Raw genomic sequence first — 25,436 nt, forward strand, 5'->3', positions numbered from 1 at the left:
TAAACGACATTTTTAAATATCTAAAATACCTATATTTTGTGAGCGTGTGAGGAATGTAGCTATCAAACGGATACATTTGAAGAAATAGACAGTTGCATTATACCAGTAATTTATATGTATTTTATGGAAACATTGTAGACTAAGTTAGCCAATTAATTCAAGCAGTTATTGTATCCTTTGGCCACAGTAAATAACTACAAACCTGATCCAAAATAAATGACAGCATGTGTTCAGTTGTTTTATTTGTTTGTCATTGCATTTTCTTCCTCTTGAATATACAAACATTAAGAACATCTGCTCTTTCCATCACAGACGGACCAGGTTTGATGTTATTTGTTAAATCCATTTCAATCAGTGTAGATGAAGTGGAGGAGACAGGTTAAATAAGGATTTTTATGCCTTGAGACAATTCAGAGGTTAAATGGGCAAGACAAAAAAGGTAAGTGCCTTCCTTTGAACGGGGTATGGTGGTAGGTGTCAGGCGCACCGGTTTGTTGCAAGAACTGTAACGCTGCTGGGTTTTTCACGCTCAACAGTTTCCTGTGTGAATCAAGAATATTCCACCACACAAAGGACATCCAGCCAACTTGACACAGCTGTTTGAAGCATTGGAGTCAACATGGGCCAACATCCCTGTGGAACGCTTTGGACACCTTGTAGTGTCCATTCCCCGACGAATTAAGGATGTTCTGCGATGTTTGGTATACTCAGTGTGTTTTTAATTATATCATAATATCTCTCCTAGCTAATGAACACAATATCCCATTTCTGTTTTCTTTTTTGTGTCAAGACCACATTATGGCCATCATCAATGTATGAAACACATTATTCAAAGTATCTTTATGTGCATATTTGCTGACGTCAAAGTGCCTCCATCCAAGTCCCTTGAGCATGTGAACATGATGATGATGACCAAAGATTGTCTGTTCCATAGAATTTGGAATTAGAACAATTTACTAGGATCTCTAGGTAAAACTGTCCAGTAGACAAATGTGTTGTGGCTGTGTGTGATCGTTGCTATGAGAACCATTTTGATGAGTACCAATGCTTTTTTGAAGAAATGTTTGAAGCGTGGTACATTTTACATTAATGTATCTGTTTGCTTTGATTATCACTGTTTGTTTATTCAAACAAAAATACAATTTATTGCTTAGAAAGTTATGCCACTGCAGTAATGTATTTTTGTTTGCAGTTTGTGTTTGGACCCCCATGTTGATGGGGGTCCAAGCAGTATTGAACCTGGCCTCTATTGAAGTTAGTCTTTTAGTTATGTATTCATATTTCTAAAATATTGTTGTTTATGTTTACATGTAGTGGCTAACTTTCTCTTTCTTTCATGCTATAGTTTTGTTTTTCACTTTGTGTATACCTGTGTGTTTGACAGACATCTAAGAGAGATTCAAATATGTTTCATTCACTTCTTTCTTGTACAGTACTTGGTAATGACCACAGGGTGGGAGTGTGTGACAGAAAACTAAAATAACAAAAAAAAGATACATTGGGCCCCTACCTAGCGAAAGCTTCCTACAGCACTGACTAAATACAAGTAGGATTATTATGAAACTGGCATCCTCTACATAAGGCATAAGTTATTGTTTTCATATTTATTGTTTTCAGAAAGAAAAGACATTGTTGTCAACAAAAAGTTATACAGACACAGTGCAGAACTTTGACCATGAGTGCACACAGCAATCCACAGGGAAAAGTGACATCTGTAGTCTACCTCAGATTGCAGGCCTGAGGCCCTGTCACATCTGATGGGCTCTCTCTCACGTCAGTTCAAACATGAAAAATAAAGGAACCATGCTGTACCTTCCCTTCCTCCACCCTTCCATCCAGAACCGTACGTAGGAGGTGAGGAAGGACTGTGGTCTGTCATAGAAAACTAGCACCAAAAAGGCAGGAGATCGGCAACAGTAGTGCTCTCTCATGGAAGCCTTATGTTCCACATAGGAAAGAAGAGGGTTAATTAAGTAAGTAAAACTCTTCCATCCATTCCTACCTAAGCTACAGTACCTCTCCTTCTCTCCTTACTTTTTCCTTTCACGTTCTTTGGCACATGACTTGGCCCTGGTTGTGTGCCCGGTGGTGGTGTAATGGACTGGGTCCTCCTCACCGGCCCAGCCCAGGCAGCATCAGAACCGGCAGCAGCACGCTTGCTGCTGGTAAACCTGTTTTTTCCAGGGTTGCATCGCAAATGACACCCTATTCCCTATATGGGGTTCTGGTCAAAAGCAGTGCACTATATAGGGAAGTGGCCTGGTTAAAAGTAGCACACTATATAGGGAATAGGGTGTCATTTAGGACACAATCCAGGGCTGCTGGGCTGAGTAGTGTGGGATCTTTACAGTGAAAGCATCATGGCATAATGACATCACAGTCATCTCCCTGTACTGTTTGAGAGAGAGAGTCAAGGGCTTTCATATGAAATGTTGCCACCGTTGCCTCTCCAGTCTCCACGGCTATTTATCCATGGTCATTCTTGATGAGTAAAGCTGCTACTAATCAGACATCATTCACTACTGCGCAATTCATTACAGCTCATAAAAGCGGATGAGGTCATAGCTGTTATGTGTGATTTTCTGCATCAGAGATTTAGTGAAGACGTTGAACCTCTGGCAAACCAACCTACACACTAGTTCTATACTATGTGGTATTGTGGGGTAGACAGACTACTGTAAGTATTTGATTGGGAATCGGAACTTCCGCAGATGTTCATATGGATGTATCTACTGAATCCCACTCCCATGGTTCTGGTCCATAACTGCTCTATGACTGTTGAAATCATGTTTCTTTTATTTTGTTTTCAATCTTTATTTATTCAGGAAGTCCCATTGAGGTGAGAAGACTTATTTTACAAGGCTGACCTGGCCTGTTCATGCAAAACCATATATCTTGGCTAGACAGAGAAGCTTCAGATGTCACAAAGCCCCTCAAAATAAGCATTAGGAGGAAAGTATCAGACACACAGATTTAGCAGAGCAGAAGGCCTCCTGGGAACCCAGTATTTGTTTAAATTCCAAATCCATACGTTGTGTTTATTTATCAAGTGTAATCTGGCGTAGTTATCAGTGCTGGAAGGGCAGCTCAGAGTTTACACACCAAGTTGAAATATTGCATTTTCAACGCAGCGAGCAATTGTAATATGTCCTCACATGAAATTGAATCTCTTGAAAGAGCAAGCGAAAACAAACAGTCGGTTACTTGCTAATGACATAATTATGTGCATACCTGGATATCATTACTCTACACATTAAGGTTGTATGGTTCTGCACAAGCCTCAACTTTTCACCAACAAGCAAAACATTGCTGTTATATCCTAAATCTTCAATGTCTTCCTAATACGTTATACTATAAACATGACATTCTCATATCATAACCTTCCATTGTCGGGACATAAAAACTCATGAATTCCCTCGCTTTGTACCTTTGCAGCGCACCAAGACATTAGTCAACATCAATGTAGCTACAGATGATGCATTAAATATAATACATAGGCCTATGTAGTATTACAGTAACAGGTAAATGCCTGGCTCTGCCTAAGACAGGCATTGTCTTTGTCCCAAATGGCCCCCTTTCTCTATGTCGTGTACTACATTTGACCTGGGCTCTGGTCAAAAGTAGTGCACTTTATTGGGAATATGGTGCCATTGGGACGTAGCCTTTGCCATATTGAGGGACTGTACAGAGTAAAGGCTATGTAGTGCATTACAGTATTACATAAAGCCTAATGCCAACGTTTCCAGCCCTGCAGGCACAAACCAGCCATCATTTCCCAAGGTATGGTAAGAGGTAAACACCCTGATACTGTAACATTCCATCAACAAGATCAAACAGAGAAGACATCCACAGCCCTGCCCAGGTATTAAACAGTACAGTACACCACTGTCTTCATAGGGGTGTGCACTAGGAAACCTTTCCAAGGTGATCCCATTCAAAAGCACTGTGGAAAGCAAAGCACACATTCAGGAGGAGGAGGACGAAGGATAAAACCACGTCCTGTACAATATAGATCAAATCTCCTTTAGTGGAGGTCAACGACCCCTCACTGTATGGCTCTTTTACCGTTAATAGTGCCGTTCTCCGGGGATATGATGTTTGGATTGTTCTGGAAATATATAGGCAATAAAGGACTAAGGGGTGTCATAAACGTTGATTAAAGCTCTTCTTAAAAGAGCCAGGCGGGAGAGGTTCCTGAGTTATGGAGGCGTTTCAGTCGCCGTTATTGTTTCTGTGACAGAGACCTCTTAATGCTGCTGCCTGTGTCTGGCTGAGCCATCCTGGACGACACGGTGCAGCGGTAAACATCTCTCTCTCTCTTTGAGGAGAGGAGACAGTCATTAATCCCCAAGCTGGGACAGAGGAGAGGAGAAGAGGGGAGGAGGGAAGACATCACACCCAGCCAGCCCAGCCAACAACCCAGCCCAGTCTCCCAACCTCCCAGCCCAGTGTCCCAGCTTCCCAGCACAACCTCCCAGCCCCCAGCCCAGCCTCCCAGCCCAGTCTCCCAACCTCCCAGCCCAGTCTCCCAGCTTCCCAGCACAACCTCCCAGCCTCCCAGCCCAGCCCCCCAGCCTCCCAGCCCAGCCTCCAAGCCCCCCAGCCTAGCAGTCCAACCCAGCATCCCAGGCCCCAGCCTCCCAGCCCAGCCTCCCAGCCCAGCCCCCCAGCCTCCCAGCCCACAGCCTCCCAGCCCAGCCTAGCAGTCCAGCCCAGCATCCCAGCCCCCCAGCCCAGCCTACAAGCTGCCACCAGCAGGTCACAATAACCTCCAACCTGCATGATTTTTCACCATCCAGATGTCTGTTCTCTTTTTGTTGGTACAGCTTAAATTTCAAAGATCCTGGTGGTGGTAGTAGTGGTGGTTACATTGTTTAATGGCCTTTCTATTAAATGACATTATGGTTATAATAACTCTTGATACACTGTTAGGGAGGGCTGTCTGTAGACTCTTTTTTAAAGACAATATTGCATGTCATTACATTTCATGTCTCTTTAGGCCTATGTCCCATTTATAAAGAAAAATGCTAAGTGGAATTCAGAGGATGAAGTGATGATATGTAGGATAGCTGCAACAGTTGCATGAATAAGACTCAAGATCATGAGGTGATTTAGCTATCCTCCTGGCTCCTACATTAACAGCTGAAATAAATAATAGCAGAGTAGAGGAAACATAACACTGCTCTGTCTTGAAACATGACCGTATCTAAGACAGTGACAGAATTAGGGAGAAGGGATGATCATTGTACAAGTGACAGGCAATTCATTTGTCCATATCCATCACTAAGCACCTCTCTTGTCTGTCATCCATTTAATGTGTGCCTAAACCACCCCCTGACATAAACATGGAGAAGTACCATAGATAGAAAGAGTCTGTATGAGTTCTACAGACAGATGGTTGTTTAGTTTGTTTAGTTTGATGGTAGAACCAGGATGATGTTCTACAGACAGATGGTTGTTTAGTTTGATGGTAGAACCAGGATGATGTTCTACAGACAGATGGTTGTTTAGTTTGATGGTAGAACCAGGATGATGTTCTACAGACAGGTGGTTGTTTAGTTTGTTTAGTTTGATGGTAGAACCAGGATGATGTTCTACAGACAGATGGTTGTTTAGTTTGATGGTAGAACCAGGATGATGTTCTACAGACAGATGGTTGTTTAGTTTGTTTAGTTTGATGGTAGAACCAGGATGATGTTCTACAGACAGATGGTTGTTTAGTTTGATGGTAGAACCAGGATGATGTTCTACAGACAGGTGGTTGTTTAGTTTGTTTAGTTTGATGGTAGAACCAGAATGATGTTCTACAGACAGATGGTTGTTTAGTTTGATGGTAGAACCAGGATGATGTTCTACAGACAGATGGTTGTTTAGTTTGATGGTAGAACCAGGATGATGTTCGACAGACAGATGGTTGTTTAGTTTGTTTAGTTTGATGGTAGAACCAGGATGATGTTCTACAGACAGGTGGTTGTTTAGTTTGTTTAGTTTGATGGTAGAACCAGGATGATGTTCTACAGACAGATGGTTGTTTAGTTTGATGGTAGAACCAGGATGATGTTCTACAGACAGATGGTTGTTTAGTTTGATGGTAGAACCAGGATGATGTTCTACAGACAGGTGGTTGTTTAGTTTGATGGTAGAACCAGGGTGATGTTCTACAGACAGGTGGTTGTTTAGTTTGTTTAGTTTGATGGTAGAACCAGGATGATGTTCTACAGACAGATGGTTGTTTAGTTTGATGGTAGAACCAGGATGATGTTCTACAGACAGATGGTTGTTTAGTTTGATGGTAGAACCAGGATGATGTTCTACAGACAGATGGTTGTTTAGTTTGATGGTAGAACCAGGATGATGTTCGACAGACAGATGGTTGTTTAGTTTGTTTAGTTTGATGGTAGAACCAGGATGATGTTCGACAGACAGATGGTTGTTTAGTTTTATGGTAGAACCAGGATGATGTTCTACAGACAGATGGTTGTTTAGTTTGATGGTAGAACCAGGATGATGTTCGACAGACAGATGGTTGTTTAGTTTGTTTAGTTTGATGGTAGAACCAGGATGATGTTCTACAGACAGGTGGTTGTTTAGTTTGTTTAGTTTGATGGTAGAACCAGGATGATGTTCTACAGACAGATGGTTGTTTAGTTTTATGGTAGAACCAGGATGATGTTCTACAGACAGATGGTTGTTTAGTTTGATGGTAGAACCAGGATGATGTTCTACAGACAGATGGTTGTTTAGTTTGATGGTAGAACCAGGATGATGTTCGACAGACAGATGGTTGTTTAGTTTGTTTAGTTTGATGGTAGAACCAGGATGATGTTCTACAGACAGATGGTTGTTTAGTTTGATGGTAGAACCAGGATGATGTTCTACAGACAGGTGGTTGTTTAGTTTGTTTAGTTTGATGGTAGAACCAGGATGATGTTCTACAGACAGATGGTTGTTTAGTTTGATGGTAGAACCAGGATGATGTTCTACAGACAGATGGTTGTTTAGTTTGATGGTAGAACCAGGATGATGTTCTACAGACAGGTGGTTGTTTAGTTTGTTTAGTTTGATGGTAGAACCAGGATGATGTTCTACAGACAGGTGGTTGTTTAGTTTGATGGTAGAACCAGGATGATGTTCTACAGACAGGTGGTTGTTTAGTTTGTTTAGTTTGATGGTAGAACCAGGATGATGTTCTACAGACAGATGGTTGTTTAGTTTGATTGTAGAACCAGGATGATGTTCGACAGACAGGTGGTTGTTTAGTTTTATGGTAGAACCAGGATGATGTTCTACAGACAGATGGTTGTTTAGTTTGTTTAGTTTTATGGTAGAACCAGGATGATGTTCTACAGACAGATGTTTAGTTTGATGGTAGAACCAGGATGATGTTCTACAGACAGATGTTTAGTTTGATGGTAGAACCAGGATGATGTTCTACAGACAGGTGGTTGTTTAGTTTTATGGTAGAACCAGGATGATGTTCTACAGACAGATGGATGTTTAGTTTGATGGTAGAACCAGGATGATGTTCTACAGACAGGTGGTTGTTTAATTTGATGGTAGAACCAGGATGATGTTCTACAGACAGACAGATGTTTAGTTTGATGGTAGAACCAGGATGATGTTCTACAGACAGACAGATGTTTAGTTTGATGGTAGAACCAGGATGATGTTCTACAGACAGATGGATGTTTAGTTTGATGGTAGAACCAGGATGATGTTCTACAGACAGGTGGTTGTTTAATTTGATGGTAGAACCAGGATGATGTTCTACAGACAGACAGATGTTTAGTTTGATGGTAGAACCAGGATGATGTTCTACAGACAGGTGGTTGTTTAGTTTTATGGTAGAACCAGGATGATGTTCTACAGACAGATGGATGTTTAGTTTGATGGTAGAACCAGGATGATGTTCTACAGACAGGTGGTTGTTTAGTTTGTTTAGTTTGATGGTAGAACCAGGATGATGTTCTACAGACAGGTGGTTGTTTAGTTTGATGGTAGAACCAGGATGATGTTCGACAGACAGATGGTTGTTTAGTTTGTTTAGTTTGATGGTAGAACCAGGATGATGTTCTACAGACAGATGGTTGTTTAGTTTGTTTAGTTTGATGGTAGAACCAGGATGATGTTCTACAGACAGATGGATGTTTAGTTTGATGGTAGAACCAGGATGATGTTCTACAGACAGGTGGTTGTTTAATTTGATGGTAGAACCAGGATGATGTTCTACAGACAGATGGATGTTTAGTTTGATGGTAGAACCAGGATGATGTTCTACAGACAGGTGGTTGTTTAATTTGATGGTAGAACCAGGATGATGTTCTACAGACAGATGGATGTTTAGTTTGATGGTAGAACCAGGATGATGTTCTACAGACAGGTGGTTGTTTAATTTGATGGTAGAACCAGGAGGATGTTTTGTCTGTCCTTGATTTCCCCTGCATCACATTACCTCTAGCCTACCTAGCATTACTTCTGAAAACATATCTCACTTGTTCTTTGTCTGTGTAACAGCATCTCTTAAATCCAACACTTAAAGGTCGATATAATGCCTCCAATTATTTATTTACTCAAGGCAGCAGCATGATTATTCATTATTAAGAGGTAGAGGATGGAGAGAGGAGAACATTCTCTTAATTCAATTCAATTCAAGTGCTTTATTGGCATGGGAAACATATGTTAACATTGCCAAAGCAAGTGAAATAGATAATAAACAAAAGTGAAATAAACTCTCTCCCTCTGTCTATCTTTCTTTCTCTCTCTTCTCTCTTTCTTTCTCTTTCTCTCTTTCTCTTCTCTCTTGCTCTCTCTCCAAGACAAGGTCCAAGTCTGCTATTCAAGGCTAACTTTCTTGTGTTTGTGAACTTGGGTAATTGGAGATGAATCAAATTGCTATCGGTCTACTATACTAAATCATTATATATTATATTATTAAATCATTGTATATTAAATCATTAAATATCAATTTCAAATGTAAACTTTATTTACCATATTAAAAGCAGCCACTATTCTGGCTGATCATTTTTTTGCTAACAAGACGTGAATAACCATTTGTATAAGGTAGCCTTTAAATAAGTATTGGTGCAAGTTGATAGTGGTGTACCCTCTGAGTTTTGTGCCATACGTACCTTATGTCCAGCAGTGTCCCGTACGTGCATTTGCAAACTCTGCCTTGCTCGCCCCAACAGCCCGCCTCCAAGCGGACCACGATGATTTAGAAGTTCAGGAATCCCACGTGACGTCACCGAGGGGTGATGTAATGCTTCTCTAAATAGAACGTATTGTAATCTTTTCTCAGTCCAACGTGGTTCCTTCTGAGAGTCTGCTGCGTATTTTCTACACTTGTTTGGTAAGTTAAAATAATTGCTTTCCACTACAGTAAATTATAAACATGCAATTATGGATTGTTAATTTCGTTTTGTACAGCTGCATTGTTATTTCTTTTCACTTCGGTTGATGTGACAAGTTGCTCAGAGAATCGTATCAACAGAATGCTGCGGCGCTCTACAGATTTCTTTGAATATTATTTTCTGTTGTCTCGTGCATATTGTATTATGTGCAGAAATGTGTTTAAGTCCGTTATTTCTTCGTATAGTGGCAGGCTTGCCATCTCGGTGCAATATTTAGAAGTCTCAGGACGCGCGTGGACTGACTGTTGAATGTTGTTGAAGTTGAACACAGAGATGTCAAGTGTTGCTCTCTGCTCGCGAGCTGTCAGAGCCGTAGCTACTAGCTACCACAGTAATTCACCCCACAAACTGGATGTGTGAGAAGGTTAGCTATGTGTAGTATCCAGCGATGCGTCAGTGCAGGGTAGCCTATGGCGCGCAATTACTAAAGATAATATTTGGAGGAATGAATTGGCAATGGTTATCAACAGCAAATACTGACACAGCGTGGGCTATACGTGTCGACTTATAAAAAAAAATCTAGAGCTTTACAAAGTAATATTTTTGAATGATTCTGAAGTTTGCAGAATTTTGCGTCATTGTCCCCCTGTCCCATCGATGGATGGATGCAGCCCAATTCTAGACGTTGTCCTGTGCGTCAAACTGGGCTGCGGGACGGGACGCGGACCTAGTTTACAAACGGTCAGGTCCTCGACAACGGTAAAAGTAGCTAAAGAGGAGCTGTCATTCCATCCATAATACCAATACATGTTTATGATACTGTGGTAGGCTATAATACTGTTCATTTTGAAGAGTAATCTAACCGAAACATTACGTCATTCTGCAGGCCAGTAGTCGCTATTTGATTAACCGCCGCCGAGCAATTGAAGGTTTCAGAGGAGTTCTGCTGACTGGGCACACTTTACGTTAAGTGCCTGCGGTATAAAATATGTTTTAATCTTATGATTAGATTGTCATTGAGTTTAAATGATGGCGAACCATTCTCCGTTTGTCAGTTTCCAGTTTTTTTTTTTATTGTAGCCTACAGCGATCAAACAATCTCTCTCTAAGTTTACCTGGGTGCCTCTGTTCTGCAATTAATATTCACTATCGATGATGATGATGTTAATAACTATTATTATTGAGTTAGTGTTTTAACTAAATACGATGCATGTGCAACATTATAATATCTGATGAATCCATCTTCATCAATGAAATAAAAACTCAAATTAAATAGCCTAAATGAAATAGAACATTACCCAAATTATTTGAAGCATATAACTTAAAATAAAAAAGAATCGTTATAAGACTAAATAAGCGAGGGAAAGAGAGAGTAGTGGAATTTAGGCCTACTGAATATAACTGTTCTGACTGATGGAGGTACGACTGGAAAAAAAGTTCATTGTTATTGACAGAATAATTATTTCGTAGCAAATGTCCTTGTGTTTGAAGCCCGATAGTGGGTATATCAAAAAATACATCTAACACTAGACAGAGAGTAGACTGAAGTATACTTCTTAAAAATGTGTTTATTTCTAATTTAATTATTATATATGAAGATATTCATCAAATCTGTCACTATAGATCAGCTACCATGATCAACACATTGGTATAAAATAATGGACACAGTAATACAGAGTAAAACATTTACTTAATAAACTAAGTTAACTAATTAACTTAACTTAATCAATGAAGTTAAGTGAATACAACAGGTATACACCATGTGTGCTTTTGACCAGCTGTAAATTCAACCACTTTCCAGTTTTGTGTCTATTTAACTAGGTATAGATTAAGATGTGATGTTATTATAATCTTCATGGTTTTACATATTATACTTTGGGTTGTTTAGGGTCCTATGTGTCTCAGTTGGTAGAGCGTGGTGCTTGCGACACCATGGTTGTGGGTTCGATTCCCACAGGGGACAGGTACGGGGAAAAAGTACATAAACGTATCAAGTCGCTCTGGAGGAGAGCGTCTGCTACATGTTTGTATTTTTATGATGTTGAATAGCCTACTTTTATAATAAACTCTAATAACATGATTATAAAGAGGGTGATTTGTACAATTTGCCGTGAGCGACACCGTCCATACAATCACAGTCCCCTCTATAAATAAAGGCCGATCTGACTCCAGGTATTGTGGTAGTGTAGAAAGGCCCTGTGGTTGAGTGTGCTCAGCGTTAGTTAACACCTTGTTGTCCTCCATGTGGATGTGAGTGTGTTGACTGGTGAAGCCCTGGGGTGGAGGTGTCACTAGGCTTGTTGGAAGTTTACACGCACGCACGCACGCACGCACGCACGCACACACACACACACACACAGTTTAGACACCGTGCGGGGACTGAGAGGTGCTGATTGACAGTGATTGAGGGTTGCCTCTCAGGGGCCCCTCTGTGCTGTGTGTGTACAGCATACTATAGGGCCTATATGAGGAGTTCACAGCACATACAGCATTGTCTGAGCAAGCCGTGTTCCTCGCCTCAGGGCTCGCTGTGATCCCACCACGAACCTACGCTGTTGAAGGCCCCCCCACCCCCCCTCACACACGTCGAACACACACACCGAACACACACACCGAACATGCACACACACACACACACACGCCGAACACACTCTCACACACCATACTGTTTGAATTGTAATATGTGCCCTACCTGAAGAGTTCGTTCCATGGTCCCTGTTGAAATCGTACTCCGCTCACTAATCCTTCCCCTCTCTCACATCGGGACCCAGTTAATGTAAAGTGTAACCAAATTTCCTCTGCTAAACTAAAACATCTATATCAAATAAAAGCCAAGTGCCCCATTGAAGGGAAAGGCGTTGTGCTCTGGCGATTTAGAGGCGAGAGCAGAAATTGGGACAACTCACTGGGGCTTACATGGAGCCCTTGTTTCAGTGTTTTATGCGTATTATGGTTTTAATTTCCTTTTCAACGTGTTGAGTTGATGTATTTCTGAAGGAAAAGCCCCAAACCAATCATATTTCCTATTCTGGTAATGACTTGGGAATAAAGTATAGGCATAATGTGTGGAAATGGAATAGAAAATGTTTCTCTTTGAATGTTAGTCTTGGGGTTTTCTGATTGACATTTGGAGAGAAGGTTTTGGAACATGAGACAAATCACATTGTCAAACAGTTGATGGACTAGTTTAAGTTGTTGATAATACCATGAGAAGAGTTCTACTTAGTGAACAAAGCTTGATGAATTAAAATGATCCAGATTAGAGAATGGATCCTGCTGTTCAGACCAATCTTTTATCTGGGCTACCAGTATTATACCTACAGTATGTAGAGTCTACTACCACTATTATACCTACAGTATGTAGAGTCTACTACCAGTATTATACCTACAGTATGTAGAGTCTACTACCAGTATTATACCTACAGTATGTGTAGAGTCTACTACCAGTATTATACCTACAGTATGTGTAGAGTCTACTACCAGTATTATACCTACAGTATGTGTAGAGTCTACTACCACTATTATACCTACAGTATGTGTAGAGTCTACTATCAGTATTATACCTACAGTATGTGTAGAGTCTACTACCACTATTATACCTACAGTATGTGTAGAGTCTACTACCAGTATTATACCTACAGTATGTGTAGAGTCTACTACCAGTATTATACCTACAGTATGTAGAGTCTACTACCAGTATTATACCTACAGTATGTGTAGAGTCTACTACCAGTATTATACCTACAGTCTATGGAGAGTCTACTACCAGTATTATACCTACAGTATGTGTAGAGTCTACTACCAGTATTATACCTACAGTATGTGGAGAGTCTACTACCAGTATTATACCTACAGTATGTGTAGAGTCTACTACCAGTATTATACCTACAGTATGTGGAGAGTCTACTACCAGTATTATACCTACAGTATGTGGAGAGCCTGCTTCTTTGTCTTGGAGTGGCCAAAGCTCACTAAGTGTACAATTAGACAATAATCGATCGATAAGGTTGTTGCTGTTGCTCTGAAAAGTGTTGTTTTAGGTAGTAAAGTGATTCTCATATTTCAGCGAGTGGTGAAAATATCAGTCATGTTGCCCATGCATGTTCAGAGATGATGGAGCATGTTTATCTTTGAGACTTTGTTATGAATAGAAATAGACCAGGTGAAAGATGAGAGAGAGAGTGAGGTAGAGAGAAAGAGAGAGTGACAGGGAGAGAGAGAGAGAAGAATGGGGGGGGGGAGAGAGAGAGAGAGAGAGAGAGAGAGAGAGAGAGAGAGAGAGAGAGAGAGAGAGAGAGGTAGAGAGAGAGGGGGGGAAGGAGAGAAGGAGAAAAACGTGATGAGGGAGAAAGAGAGAGAAGCACGGGAGACAGAGAGAGAAGGACAAGGAGAGAGAAGGATAGAAAGAGAGAGAGGGAGAGAGGAGAGTGAGAGGGAGAAAGAGAGGAGGGAGAGATAGAGACCCAGACCTCCTTACCCTCTGACAGAGGGACCCTGTCCAGACCTTTCCCAGCAGGCTTTGCCACAGATGTATCCTGTAAGAAAAAAGGCTCTGGTTAACTTTACATGCCATTTGAATGTTTTGACTTTGTTAGAGGAAATAGTCTGTACAGGTAAAAAAAATCACACATGTTAATCATGTATGAAAGTATTCATGCTAAACAAGTCATGTGTGGCCTTAACTCAAATGTTTAGTTGATTCAAATAGAGAGACACAAAATAATATTTTGTGGGATTCAATCAGATCACACATGGTGGAAAATGCGGCTTTTAAAGGCCATTTCCAATTGAGCCGATATATACAGCATTTACCGTTGTCGAGAATGAGCAGTCGGATTGAATCCCGGCCTAATACGGTTGTCTGTGCGTACATTTGAAGAGTCATTTGTGTTAGGCTTTATCGTATGAGTGCTTCTCCGTGGATTCATTTGGTTCTAACATGTCCCACCCATTTTCATCCAAAGAACAAGGGTGCCTGCTCACTAATCAATGACAAAACATGATTTCTAGCTAAAATAAAAATGTATCCCTCTCACAGGCTAAACACTAGGCAGTTAAGCTGTTAGGCTGTAGTCTCCCAGAGGGCTGAATGGTCAGGCAAGGTTCTGAGGGTGGAGGGGTTGGTTATAAGACAGTAAAGGTTAGACTGTTATAAGACTTAGTGAGATGTACAACCTCTAGTCTGAATTAAACATCAAGTCCCTGTGGTCACATCATTCCTGGAAATAGTCATTCCTGGAAATAGTCATTCCTGGAAATAGCAGTTAAATGCGTGCTGATGTTTTGTAGACTTTAGTCTAATCTGCTCCTACTGTTATATGTGTTGTAGAATGTAGTCTAATCTGCTCCTACTGTTATATGTTTTGTAGACTTTAGTCTAATCTGCTCCTACTGTTATATGTGTTGTAGAATCTAGTCTAATCTGCTCCTACTGTTATATGTGTTGTAGAATCTAGTCTAATCTGCTCCTACTGTTATATGTGTTGTAGACTTTAGTCTAATCTGCTCCTACTGTTATATGTGTTGTAGAATCTAGTCTAATCTGCTCCTACTGTTATATGTGTTGTAGAATCTAGTCTAATCTGCTCCTACTGTTATATGTGTTGTAGAATCTAGTCTAATCTGCTCCTACTGTTATATGTGTTGTAGAATCTAGTCTAATCTGCTCCTACTATTATATGTGTTGTAGAATCTAGTCTAATCTGCTCCTACTGTTAAATGTGTTGTAGAATCTAGTCTAATCTGCTCCTACTATTACATGTATATAAATTATCTTGGGCTCCCGAGTGGCGCAGCGGCCTAAGGCACTGCATCTCTGTGCTAGAGGCATCACTACAGACTCTGGTTCAATTCCAGGCTGTATCACAACTGGCTGTGATTGGGTGTCCCATGGTGTCGTCTGGCTTAGGGTTTGGCTGGGGTAGGCTGTCATTGTAAATAAGAGTTTGTTCTTATCTGACTTGCCTAGTTAAATAAATGTGTTGTAACTAGTCTAATCTGTAAAGTTTTCTGCATCGTAATGGTCTCCTACTTGTTTTCTTTCTCAGAAATAGAACTCCCACTACCACCCTGCTGCATTCCAAATGGCACCCTATTCCCTATATAGTACACTACTTTTGACTAGAGCCCAGCGCCCTATAGGGAATAGGGGCCATTTGAGACGCATCCCCGGTCATAGAGACCAGGCCAGGCCCTGCCTTGAAGCTGCAACAGCTCTTTTCACACAGAGAGCGTCCTGTCACTCTCTGTGTGACGTAATGAACACCTGACTGTAGGCTACTGCCAGGAGGGAATGGAATACTATATTTTGTATGTTTACGACTGAGAATAACTATGAAGCCTGCTATTTTTAGGCACAACATCAATAAATAGAGTCATCTAGACCGACTCAATGAAAGAAATGTTAGCTGGGAGCTAAACTCTCCTTGTTATTCTTTATCTCTTTCTCTTTCTTTATCTCTTTCTCTTTCTCTTTCTCTCTCTCTCTCTCTCTCTCTCTCTCTCATTGTTTGTAGTCTTATGAGGAGTTGGTGAGAGTGATGAACTCTGAGCAGGAAAGGCCGTTTGTGTGCAGTGCCCCTGGCTGTTCTCAGGTGAGTGTGTCAACACACGTCTGTGTATGTGTGTTTGTGAGGGCGCGTGTGTGAGTGTGTGCACACTTATGTGCAGTGGTGGGAAAAGTACTAAATTGTCATACTTGAGTAAAAGTAAAGATACCTTAATAGAAAAGGACTCAAGAAAATAGTGAAATTCACCCAGTAAAATACTACTTGAGTAAAAGTCTAAAAGTATTTGGTTTTAAATAAACTTACGTAAGGATCAAAAGTAAATGGAGTTGCTAAAATATACTTAAGTATGAAAAGTAAAAGTATAAACCATTTCAAATTCTTTATATTAAGAAAACCAGATGGCACATGGATAGCCAGGGGCACGCTCCAACACTCAGACATAATTTACAAACAAAGCATTTGTGTTTAGTGAGTCCGCCAGATCAGAGGCAGTAGGGTGACCAGGAATGTTCTCTTGATAAGTATGTGAATTGTATCATTTTCCTGTCAAAATGTAACGAGTACTTTTGGGTGTCAGGCTAAATGTATGGAGTAAAAAGTACATTATTTTCTTTAGGAATGTAGTGATGTAAAAGTTTGCAAAAATATAAATAGTAAAGTACAGATACCCCCCAAAACGACTTAAGTAGTTCTTTAAAGTATTTTTACTGAGGTACTTTACACCACTGCTTATGTGTGTGTGTTTTTTGTGTGTGTGTGCTCGTGCATGTTTGTGTGTGAGCGCCTGTAACATGAAGAAGAGGTTGGAGAGGGGGCCTGAAGAGCACGGTGCTGCCTCACACATCAGGAGAAACAGAATAGCACCCACTTCCTGTGAAACTCCAGCTGTAAATAAAGGAGCTTTTTGCTGCAGATGTGAAAACATCACAGAATAATGGTTAAGAAGTCCATGTCACGTCTGTCACCCTTTTGTTAGGATGCACCTTACAGCTGAATTATCAAAGTCAAATATGTATTGTCCTATTTTATAGTGATATAAGGCTTTAAGGTATAGATTATAGAGGTCATTGTAGACTTAATAAATGACTTTTCATACTGTATGTTCAGTGTTAACCTCTCAGGTATTTTGTCCACATGCAGGGACATGAAGATGATAGACTACTACATGTTTTCTTACTCAGTGATCATAGACAACCACAACATTCACAGGAATTTGTTACTGGAGTGCAGTATTCCTTTAACTGTCTCTCTGCATGCCTTTTTAACCTGGAATTCACACTAGTGAATATCATCCAAAATATCACTGGATTCCAGGCTTGAGACTGTGTGTGTAGAGAACTGACAGGTTTTGTTCTTTATCAAGGAGGACCACATTAGAACATACGTATTTAAAAAAAAAAATATATATATATATTTATTGTATCCTGTGTTGTCCTCTTCTTTTTTAACAGTACCATTTTCTTTACCCCAAAATAAATGAAATCATTCTGTCTCAACAGCGATTCCCCACAGAGGACCACCTGATGATTCACCGGCACAAACATGAGATGACTCTGAAGTTTCCCTCCATAAAGATCGACAGCATGTTATCAGGTGACAAACGGCTTCAGACATCCTATGCTGTAACTTCACTCTCTAGGTTGCATCCCAACTGGCGCCCTATTCCCTATGTAGTGCACTACATTTGACCAGGGCCCGTAATAGGATGCCATTTGGGACACAGCCTCTAGTCTAATAGTGTAAGATGTACGCTGGGAGTGAAAAGGTAATAATAATTAGAACATAGTAGGAAACAGGAAAAGCATACAGACATGAAACAGAACCAGATTCACTAACGCCTGAGGAAGAACCAAGGGGAGTGACCGATATAGGGGAGGTCATCAGGAAGGTGATGGAGTCCAGGTGAGTCTCATGAGGCACAGGTGCGAGTAACGATGGTGGCAGGTGTGCGTAATGATGAGACAAGTGGCACGTGGAGCGCCGGAGAGGGGGAGCGGGCGTAAACTTGACAAATAGTCTGGTCCCATCCTGGTGTTCTGGAATAGATGAGTGTTGTATTTCTCCCTCAGGAAGTAGAAACTCTCCGCTCCAGGCATATAGTCAATCAGGCTAGAAACAAACAGTACTGTGTAGACTACATCAGGGTTGGGGTTGATTCAGTTTTTTGGATTCAGTCAATTCATTGAAATTTACTTAATGAATGACTGAATTGACAACTGAATTCAGGCCAACTGTGCTGTGCGTTGTGTTGGGGGAGAGTTTGTGGTTCACTACTGTACTGTACCTCGACTCTGTTGTGACTCTCCTCATTTCCCTACGGTGAAAGCCTCGTTGTGTATTGAGTCTAATCTCTAACCCATACCTCGTGGTTCTGCAGTGCTCAGCAGGACAATGAGACACTGATGTATCGCTGGAGGAATTAATGTTTTTCCTTTTTCCAAGTTAAGATAAGTGTTTTGTCAAAGATGCCGCTGGTTATGCCGCTGGCTTCCTGTCATCATCACAGATGTCATTAGTCTTGCTGTGACAGAGGGGGGAGATGGATGGGTGAGGGGTGGTAGAGGAGGGGTTCCCTGCCCCACCATACAGAGGGGAGGAGATGGATGGGTGAGGGGTGGTGGAGGAGGGGTTCCCTGCCCCACCATACAGAGGGGAGGAGATGGATGGGTGAGGGGTGGTGGAGGAGGGATTCCCTGCCCCACCATACAGAGGGGAGGAGATGGATGGGTGAGGGGTGGTGGAGGAGGGGTTCCCTGCCCCACCATACAGAGGGGAGGAGATGGATGGGTGAGGGGTGGTGGAGGAGGGATTCCCTGCCCCACCATACAGAGGCGGGAGATGGATGGGTGAGGGGTGGTGGAGGAGGGGTTCCCTGCCCCACCATACAGAGGGGAGGAGATGGATGGGTGAGGGGTGGTGGAGGAGGGGTTCCCTGCCCCACCATACAGAGGGGAGGAGATGGATGGGTGAGGGGTGGTGGAGGAGGGGTTCCCTGCCCCACCATACAGAGGGGAGGAGATGGATGGGTGAGGGGTGGTGGAGGAGGGGTTCCCTGCCCCACCATACAGAGGGGAGGAGATGGGGTGTGGTTGAGGGTGACATATTGATCCACAGTACAAAGGAATACCTGATTTATAGGTTGTGTACAGCACCTGCAAGTGTCACCCCCAGGCTAAGTCATACTTCCAGATCTTTAGTGCCTAGACAGAGCCCAGCTGAGGCAGCAGAAGCCGTGTGTGTGTGTGTGTGTGTGTGTGTGTGTGTGTGTGTGTGTGTGTGTGTGTGTGTGTGTGTGTGTGTGTGTTGTGTGTGTGTGTGTGTGTGTGTGTGTGTGTGTGTGTGTGTGTGTGTGTGTGTGTGTACAGCTGTAGGATCTAAATTTGATCAACCTTTTGCAGGAGACCTTTAAAACTGGACATTTAGGACATTTAAAACTTGTAGTGTATTTGAGATTTAAAAAGTCTTCTGAAGTTTGTAATTTCCCTTAAGAAAAATGTATCAACCCCTACAAAAATGTCCATTAATTATAACTCACATAATATTTGTACTTTCCTGTTGCTGCAGGATTATTTTCCTGCTGTACACTCTTAGAAAAAATGGTTCCAAAAGGGTTAATCTGCTGTCTCCATAAGAGAACCCTTTTGGTTACAGGGAGAACCCTTTTGGGGGGCATGTAGAACCTTCTATGGAAAGGGGCCTACATGGAACCCAAAAGGGTTATACCTGGAACCAAAAGGGTTCTACTTGGAATCAAAAACAGTTCTTCTTCAAAGAGTGTAGCAAATTGGCTCAAATTAGGATTTTACGTGTGTATGAACAATGCCTTCAGAAAGTATACCGACCCCTTCACTTTTTACACATTTTGTTGTGCTACAGCCTGAATTCAAAATGTATTAAATTGAAAAAAAATTCTCACCCATCTACACACAATACCCCATAATGACAAAGTGAAAACATGTTCTTAGACATTTTTGCAAATGTCTTGAAAATGAAATACAGGAATATCTCATTTACGTAAGTATTCACAGCCCTGAGTCAATACATGTTTGAATCACCTTTGGTATTGATTACAGCTGTGAGTCTTTCTCTAAGAGCTTTGCACACCTGGATTGTACAATATTTGCCCATTATTCTTTTCAAAATTATTCAAGCTCTGTCAAATTGGTTGTTGATCATTGCTAGACAACCACTTTCAATTATTGTCAAGGATTTTCAAGCAGATTTAAGCCCAAACGGTAACTCGGCCACTCAGGAACATTCACTGTCTTCTTGCTAAGCAACTCCAGTGTAGATTTGGCCTTGTGTTTTAGGTTATTGTCCTGCTGAATGGTAAATTCATCTCCCAGTGTCTGGTTGAAAGCAGACTGATCCAGGTTTTCCTCTTGGATTTTGCCTGTGCTTAGCTCCATTCCGTTTATTTTTTATCCTGAAAAACTCCCCAGTCCTGATCGATTACAAGCATACCCATAACATGATGCAGCCACCACTTTGCTTCAAAATATTGTATTGGATATGCCCCAAACATAACGCTTTGTATTCAGGACAAAAAGTTATTTGCTTTGCCACATTTTTTGCGGTATTACTTTAGTGCCTTGTTGCAAACAGGATCCATATTTTGGAATATTTTTATTCTGTACATGTTTCCTTCTTTTAACACTGTCAATTAAGTTAGTATTGTGGAATAACTACAATGTTGTTGATCCATCTTCAGTTTTCTCCTTATCACAGCCGTTAAACTCTGTAACTGTTTTAAAGTCACCATTGTCCTCATGGTGAAATATTTGTACTTACTGGGTGTATGATACACAATTCCAAAGTGTAATTAATAACTTACATCATGCTGAAAGGGATATTCAATGTCTGATTTTATTTTACCCATCTACTAATAGGTGCCCTTTGTGCGTTATTTGAAAACCTCCCTGGTCTTTGTGGTTGAATCTGTATTTGAAATGTACTGCTCAACTGAGGGACCTTACAGATAATTGTATGTGTGGGGTACAGAGATGAGGTAGTCATTCAAAAAAAATCATGTTAAAAATCATGTTAAACACTATGCACACACAGTGAGTCCATTTACTCCTGAACTTTTTTCAGCTTGCCATAACAAAGGGGGTGAATACTTATTGACTCAAGACATTTCAGTTTTACATTTTTAATTCATTTGTAAACATTTTGAAAAACATGATTCCACTTTGTGTAGGGCAGAGACAAAAACATCAATTTTAATACATTTTAAATTCGGGCTGTAACACAATATAATGTGGAAAAAGTCAAGGGGTGAGAATACTTTCTGAAGGCAGTGTGTGTGTATGTGTGTGTGTGTGTGTGTGTATGTGTGTGTGTGTGTGTGTGTGTGTGTGTGTGTGTGTGTGTGTGTGTGTGTGTGTGTGTGTGTGTGTGTGTGTGTGTGTGTGTGTGTGTGCGTGCATGTCTGTGCCACAGGAGGCTGGTGAGGGGAGGACGGCTCATAATAATGTCTGGAATGGAGTTGGTGGAATGGTATCAAACACATAGAAACCATGCGTTTGATGTGCTCAATACCATTCAAATGAATTCCATTCCAGACATTACTAAGAGCCCGTCCTCCCAAACTAAGGTGCTACGGGCCGCCTGTGGTGTGTGTGTGTGTGTGTGTGTGTGTGTGTGTGTGTGTGTGTGTGTGTGTGTTAGACTGATGCTGACTGAGATTGTCTTCTTTATTATTTACACTGAGCGACCAGGGGAGTCAGGTTTCTGACCCGGCCGAGTCAGTGTCCTTATTCCCCCCTCTCTCTCTTACTGCTCTGTCCATTTCTCTTCCTGAAACCTTGGAGCCCTCCAGCTGGGATGTGGGAGGGTTGACGATCATGTCACCTGGCTGTCTGACTCTCCTGTTTAGGGTTAAAACAACTTCAACGTGTCACCCAGAGAGATTTCAACTACCCCAGCCCCTTCCTCTTTTTGATATGTAACACCCAAGCTTACCTCATTTTACCAACGTTTTGTCTGTTCTCCTGACATATGCGGTGAGTTGTCACATCCTCATACTGCGCTCCAGTTTCTAAACGCTTTAATTGAAGAGTTAAGCTCTCATCCTCCCTATGGCGAAACCAGACTGGTTTGGTCAAACGGTATTTTGGTCGTCAATCCCCAGTCTAGCCAGAATGGATAAACAGGCCGTGGTGGAGTCTGCTTTTAGCCTTTGAAAAGGACATGATCCTAAAATCACCTTGGACTGTCTGAAACATGATCCAGTCTCTCTGGTCTCTCTGCCCCCTGATGCTGAGCGGAGTAACACTGCCTGACTGAAGGGAACAAATGAGCCCCCCCTCTCTGTAGGTGAGGTCTGGACATTGTTAACTGAAATGTTGCTAGTGAGAGTAGTATCTCTGTCTAATGTAAAAGGAGAGTGGCTTTTCTAACCATTTGGAATGTCCATTAGCTTGGTGCAATGTATTCTCTGCCTCTGCCCACTTCGTATTCATCAGCTGTTCTTCTTTGTCAGCAAACTATCATAACAGTACAGGCAACAAACATACAGTGCAGATTTATCTACAAATGTACTGTTTTATACGATATTTAAAAATGTTTTGATCTGTTTCTAGAATGATTGTTTTCCAGACCAAGTTGCTACCTGCTAGGATGCTAATATCCATTCTAGTGTGAGTTTTATATGTAATTCAATGGTGTCTCCTGTGTTCCAGACCAGACGCCGACCCCGACGCGCTTCCTGAAGAACTGTGAGGAGGTGGGTCTGTTCAGCGAGCTGGACTGTTCTATAGAACAGGAGTTCAGGAAGGCCCAGGAGGAAGAGGACAACAAACAGGTAGACAAGATGACAGTAAGACAGATAACCTGATTCTCATGTAGACAAGATGACAGTAAGACAACTAACCTGATTATCAGGTAGACAAGATGACAGTAAGACAGATAACCTGATTATCATGTAGACAAGATGACAGTAAGACAACTAACCTGATTAACAGGTAGACAAGATGACAGTAAGACAACTAACCTGATTAACAGGTAGACAAGATGACAGTAAGACAACTAACCTGATTAACAGGTAGACAAGATGACAGTAAGACAACTAACCTGATTAACAGGTAGACAAGATGACAGTAAGACAACTAACCTGATTATCAGGTAGACAAGATGACAGTAAGACAACTAACCTGATTAACAGGTAGACAAGATGATGGTAAGACAACTAACCTGATTATCATGTAGACAAGATGACAGTAAGACAACTAACCTGATTAACAGGTAGACAATATGATGGTAAGACAACTAACCTGATTAACAGGTAGACAAGATGACAGTAAGACAACTAACCTGATTATCATGTAGAGAAGATGACAGTAAGACAACTAACCTGATTATCAGGTAGACAATATGATGGTAAGACAACTAACCTGATTATCAGGTAGACAATATGATGGTAAGACAACTAACCTGATTATCATGTAGACAATATGATGGTAAGACAACTAACCTGATTATCAGGTAGACAAGATGACAGTAAGACAACTAACCTGATTAACAGGTAGACAATATGATGGTAAGACAACTAACCTGATTAACAGGTAGACAATATGACAGTTACACTATTCTGCACAATGACAATTATTTAAATGAAGGTTGGCCATTGTCTTTCCAAGTGTCAGGGTTTTCTCTTCAGGTAGAGAAGATGAGAGTAAGAAATACAAACCTGCTTGTCAAACGCCTCGTTGGTTCAGTTTGATACACTATTCTGCACAATTATTGAATCAAGTTCGGTTGTTGTTTTACGTTGTTTTACGTTGTTTTAAGTTGTTTTAAGTGTGAGGTGTTTGTATGTGTTTTGGATGCTCAGTTTTCCTGCTAGAACCATCAGCTGAATTAGACACACTGCTGTGCACAGGGCCTTCACCTGTGTTTATCTCTGGAGTACAGTAAGATAAGCCCAGGGGAACCCCGGGGCAACCCACAGCTGTAGGCAGACAGGTGTGTTATGGGTAGTCCCCCTTTATCTTGCAGGGTTATCATTCTTGTTTCCCCCAGCCACCAGACACACTCCATGCAGGTTTGGGCTCCCGTGTGGCGCAGCGGTCTAAGGCACTGCATCTCAGTGCTAGAGGCATCACTACAGACCCTGGTTCGATACCAGGCTGTATCACAACCGGCCGTGATTGGGAGTCCCATAGGGCGGCGCACAATTGGCCCAGCGTCGTCCGGGTTAGGGGAGGGTTTGGCCGGGGTAGGTCGTCATTGTAAATAAGAATTTGCTCTTAACTGACTTGTCTAGTTAAATAAAGGTTGAAATGTAACTGTACACACAGTGTCATCATTCTTCATTCCCCCAGCCACCACACACACACTCCAGGGAGGTAACTACTTCCTTGTCCTGAAACACACATAGTCACACAAGTCAACTCCTAACCAATTGTAACAAACTAGCTCACACACTCACAGCAGGTAGACTCTACCCTTCCCTATAATTCAATTCAAGGGGCTTTATTGGCATGGGAAACTTGCCAAAGCAAGTGAAGTAGATAATATACAAAAGTGAAATAAACAATAAAAATTAACAGGTAACATTACACAGTTCCAAAAGAATAAAGACATTTCAAATGTCATATTATGTATATATTCAGTGTTGTAACGATGTGCAAATGGTTAAAGTACAAAAGGGAAATAAATAAACATAAATATGGGTTGTATTTACAATGGTGTTTGTTCTTCACTGGTTGCCCTTTTCTTGTTGCAACAGGTCACAAATCTTGCTGCTGTGATGGCACACTGTGGTATTTCACCTAGTAGATATGGGAGTTTATCAAAATCGGGTTTGTTTTCGAATTCTTTGTATCCCACTCACATGTCAGGATTCAACCACTGTGTGACAGCAAGAGCCCCGACAGACAGGCAGGCCAACGCAGACCACTGTGGCCCCTCATGATGAGTTCCTATGTTTTGTGGCCCCACTCTCATCAAAGTTGCCCATCCTGCTCTAAGAGACAGGCAGGCAGGCAGGCAGGCAGGCAGGCAGGCAGGCAGGCAGGCAGGCAGGCAGGCAGGCAGCCAGGCAGGCAGGTGAAGGGCTGTGACCTGACTGCTACAGGTGAGGTGAGGAGGCAGCAGGAGATCAGATTCCCTCAGGCAGCTGCTGTAGTTTAAACAGCTCACTTCATCTCTCAGAAACACAGATAGAGGGAGTCACGTTTCCTCCTGGTCCCGAGTCAAAGATTAACCGCAGACAGACAGCAGCTTGAGACAGCGAGACCAGGCTGGACAGACAGACAGACAGCAGCTTGAGACAGCGAGACCAGGCTGGACAGACAGGCAGACAGCAGCTTGAGACAGCGAGACCAGGCTGGACAGACAGGCAGACAGACAGACAGACAGACAGACAGACAGACAGACAGACAGACAGACAGACAGACAGACAGACAGACAGACAGACAGACAGACAGACAGACAGACAGACAGACAGACAGACAGCAGCTTGAGACAGCGAGACCAGGCTGGACAGACAGACAGACAGCAGCTTGAGACAGCGAGACCAGGCTGGACAGACAGACAGCCAGACCTGCACACTCGTCATGTGTCTGCGACACGT

General features: G+C 41.8%; 1 pseudogene across 1 annotated transcript in view; it reads left to right on the plus strand.

Annotated features, from left to right (window-relative positions):
• Window positions 1–9,260: 9,260 nt before the first annotated feature.
• Window positions 9,261–25,436, plus strand: part of LOC106590734 (cyclic AMP-responsive element-binding protein 5-like) — an 84,050-nt pseudogene continuing 67,874 nt past the window's right edge. The window contains exons 1-4 of the transcript XR_014379920.1: window positions 9,261–9,349; window positions 15,866–15,943; window positions 17,359–17,452; window positions 22,543–22,664. The product of XR_014379920.1 is annotated as a cyclic AMP-responsive element-binding protein 5-like (transcript). The remainder of the gene's footprint in view (window positions 9,350–15,865; window positions 15,944–17,358; window positions 17,453–22,542; window positions 22,665–25,436) is intronic.

The sequence above is a fragment of the Salmo salar genome, chromosome 02 (genome assembly GCF_965601325.2).
Source record: "Salmo salar chromosome 02, fSalSal1, whole genome shotgun sequence".
Lineage (NCBI taxonomy): Eukaryota > Metazoa > Chordata > Actinopteri > Salmoniformes > Salmonidae > Salmo > Salmo salar.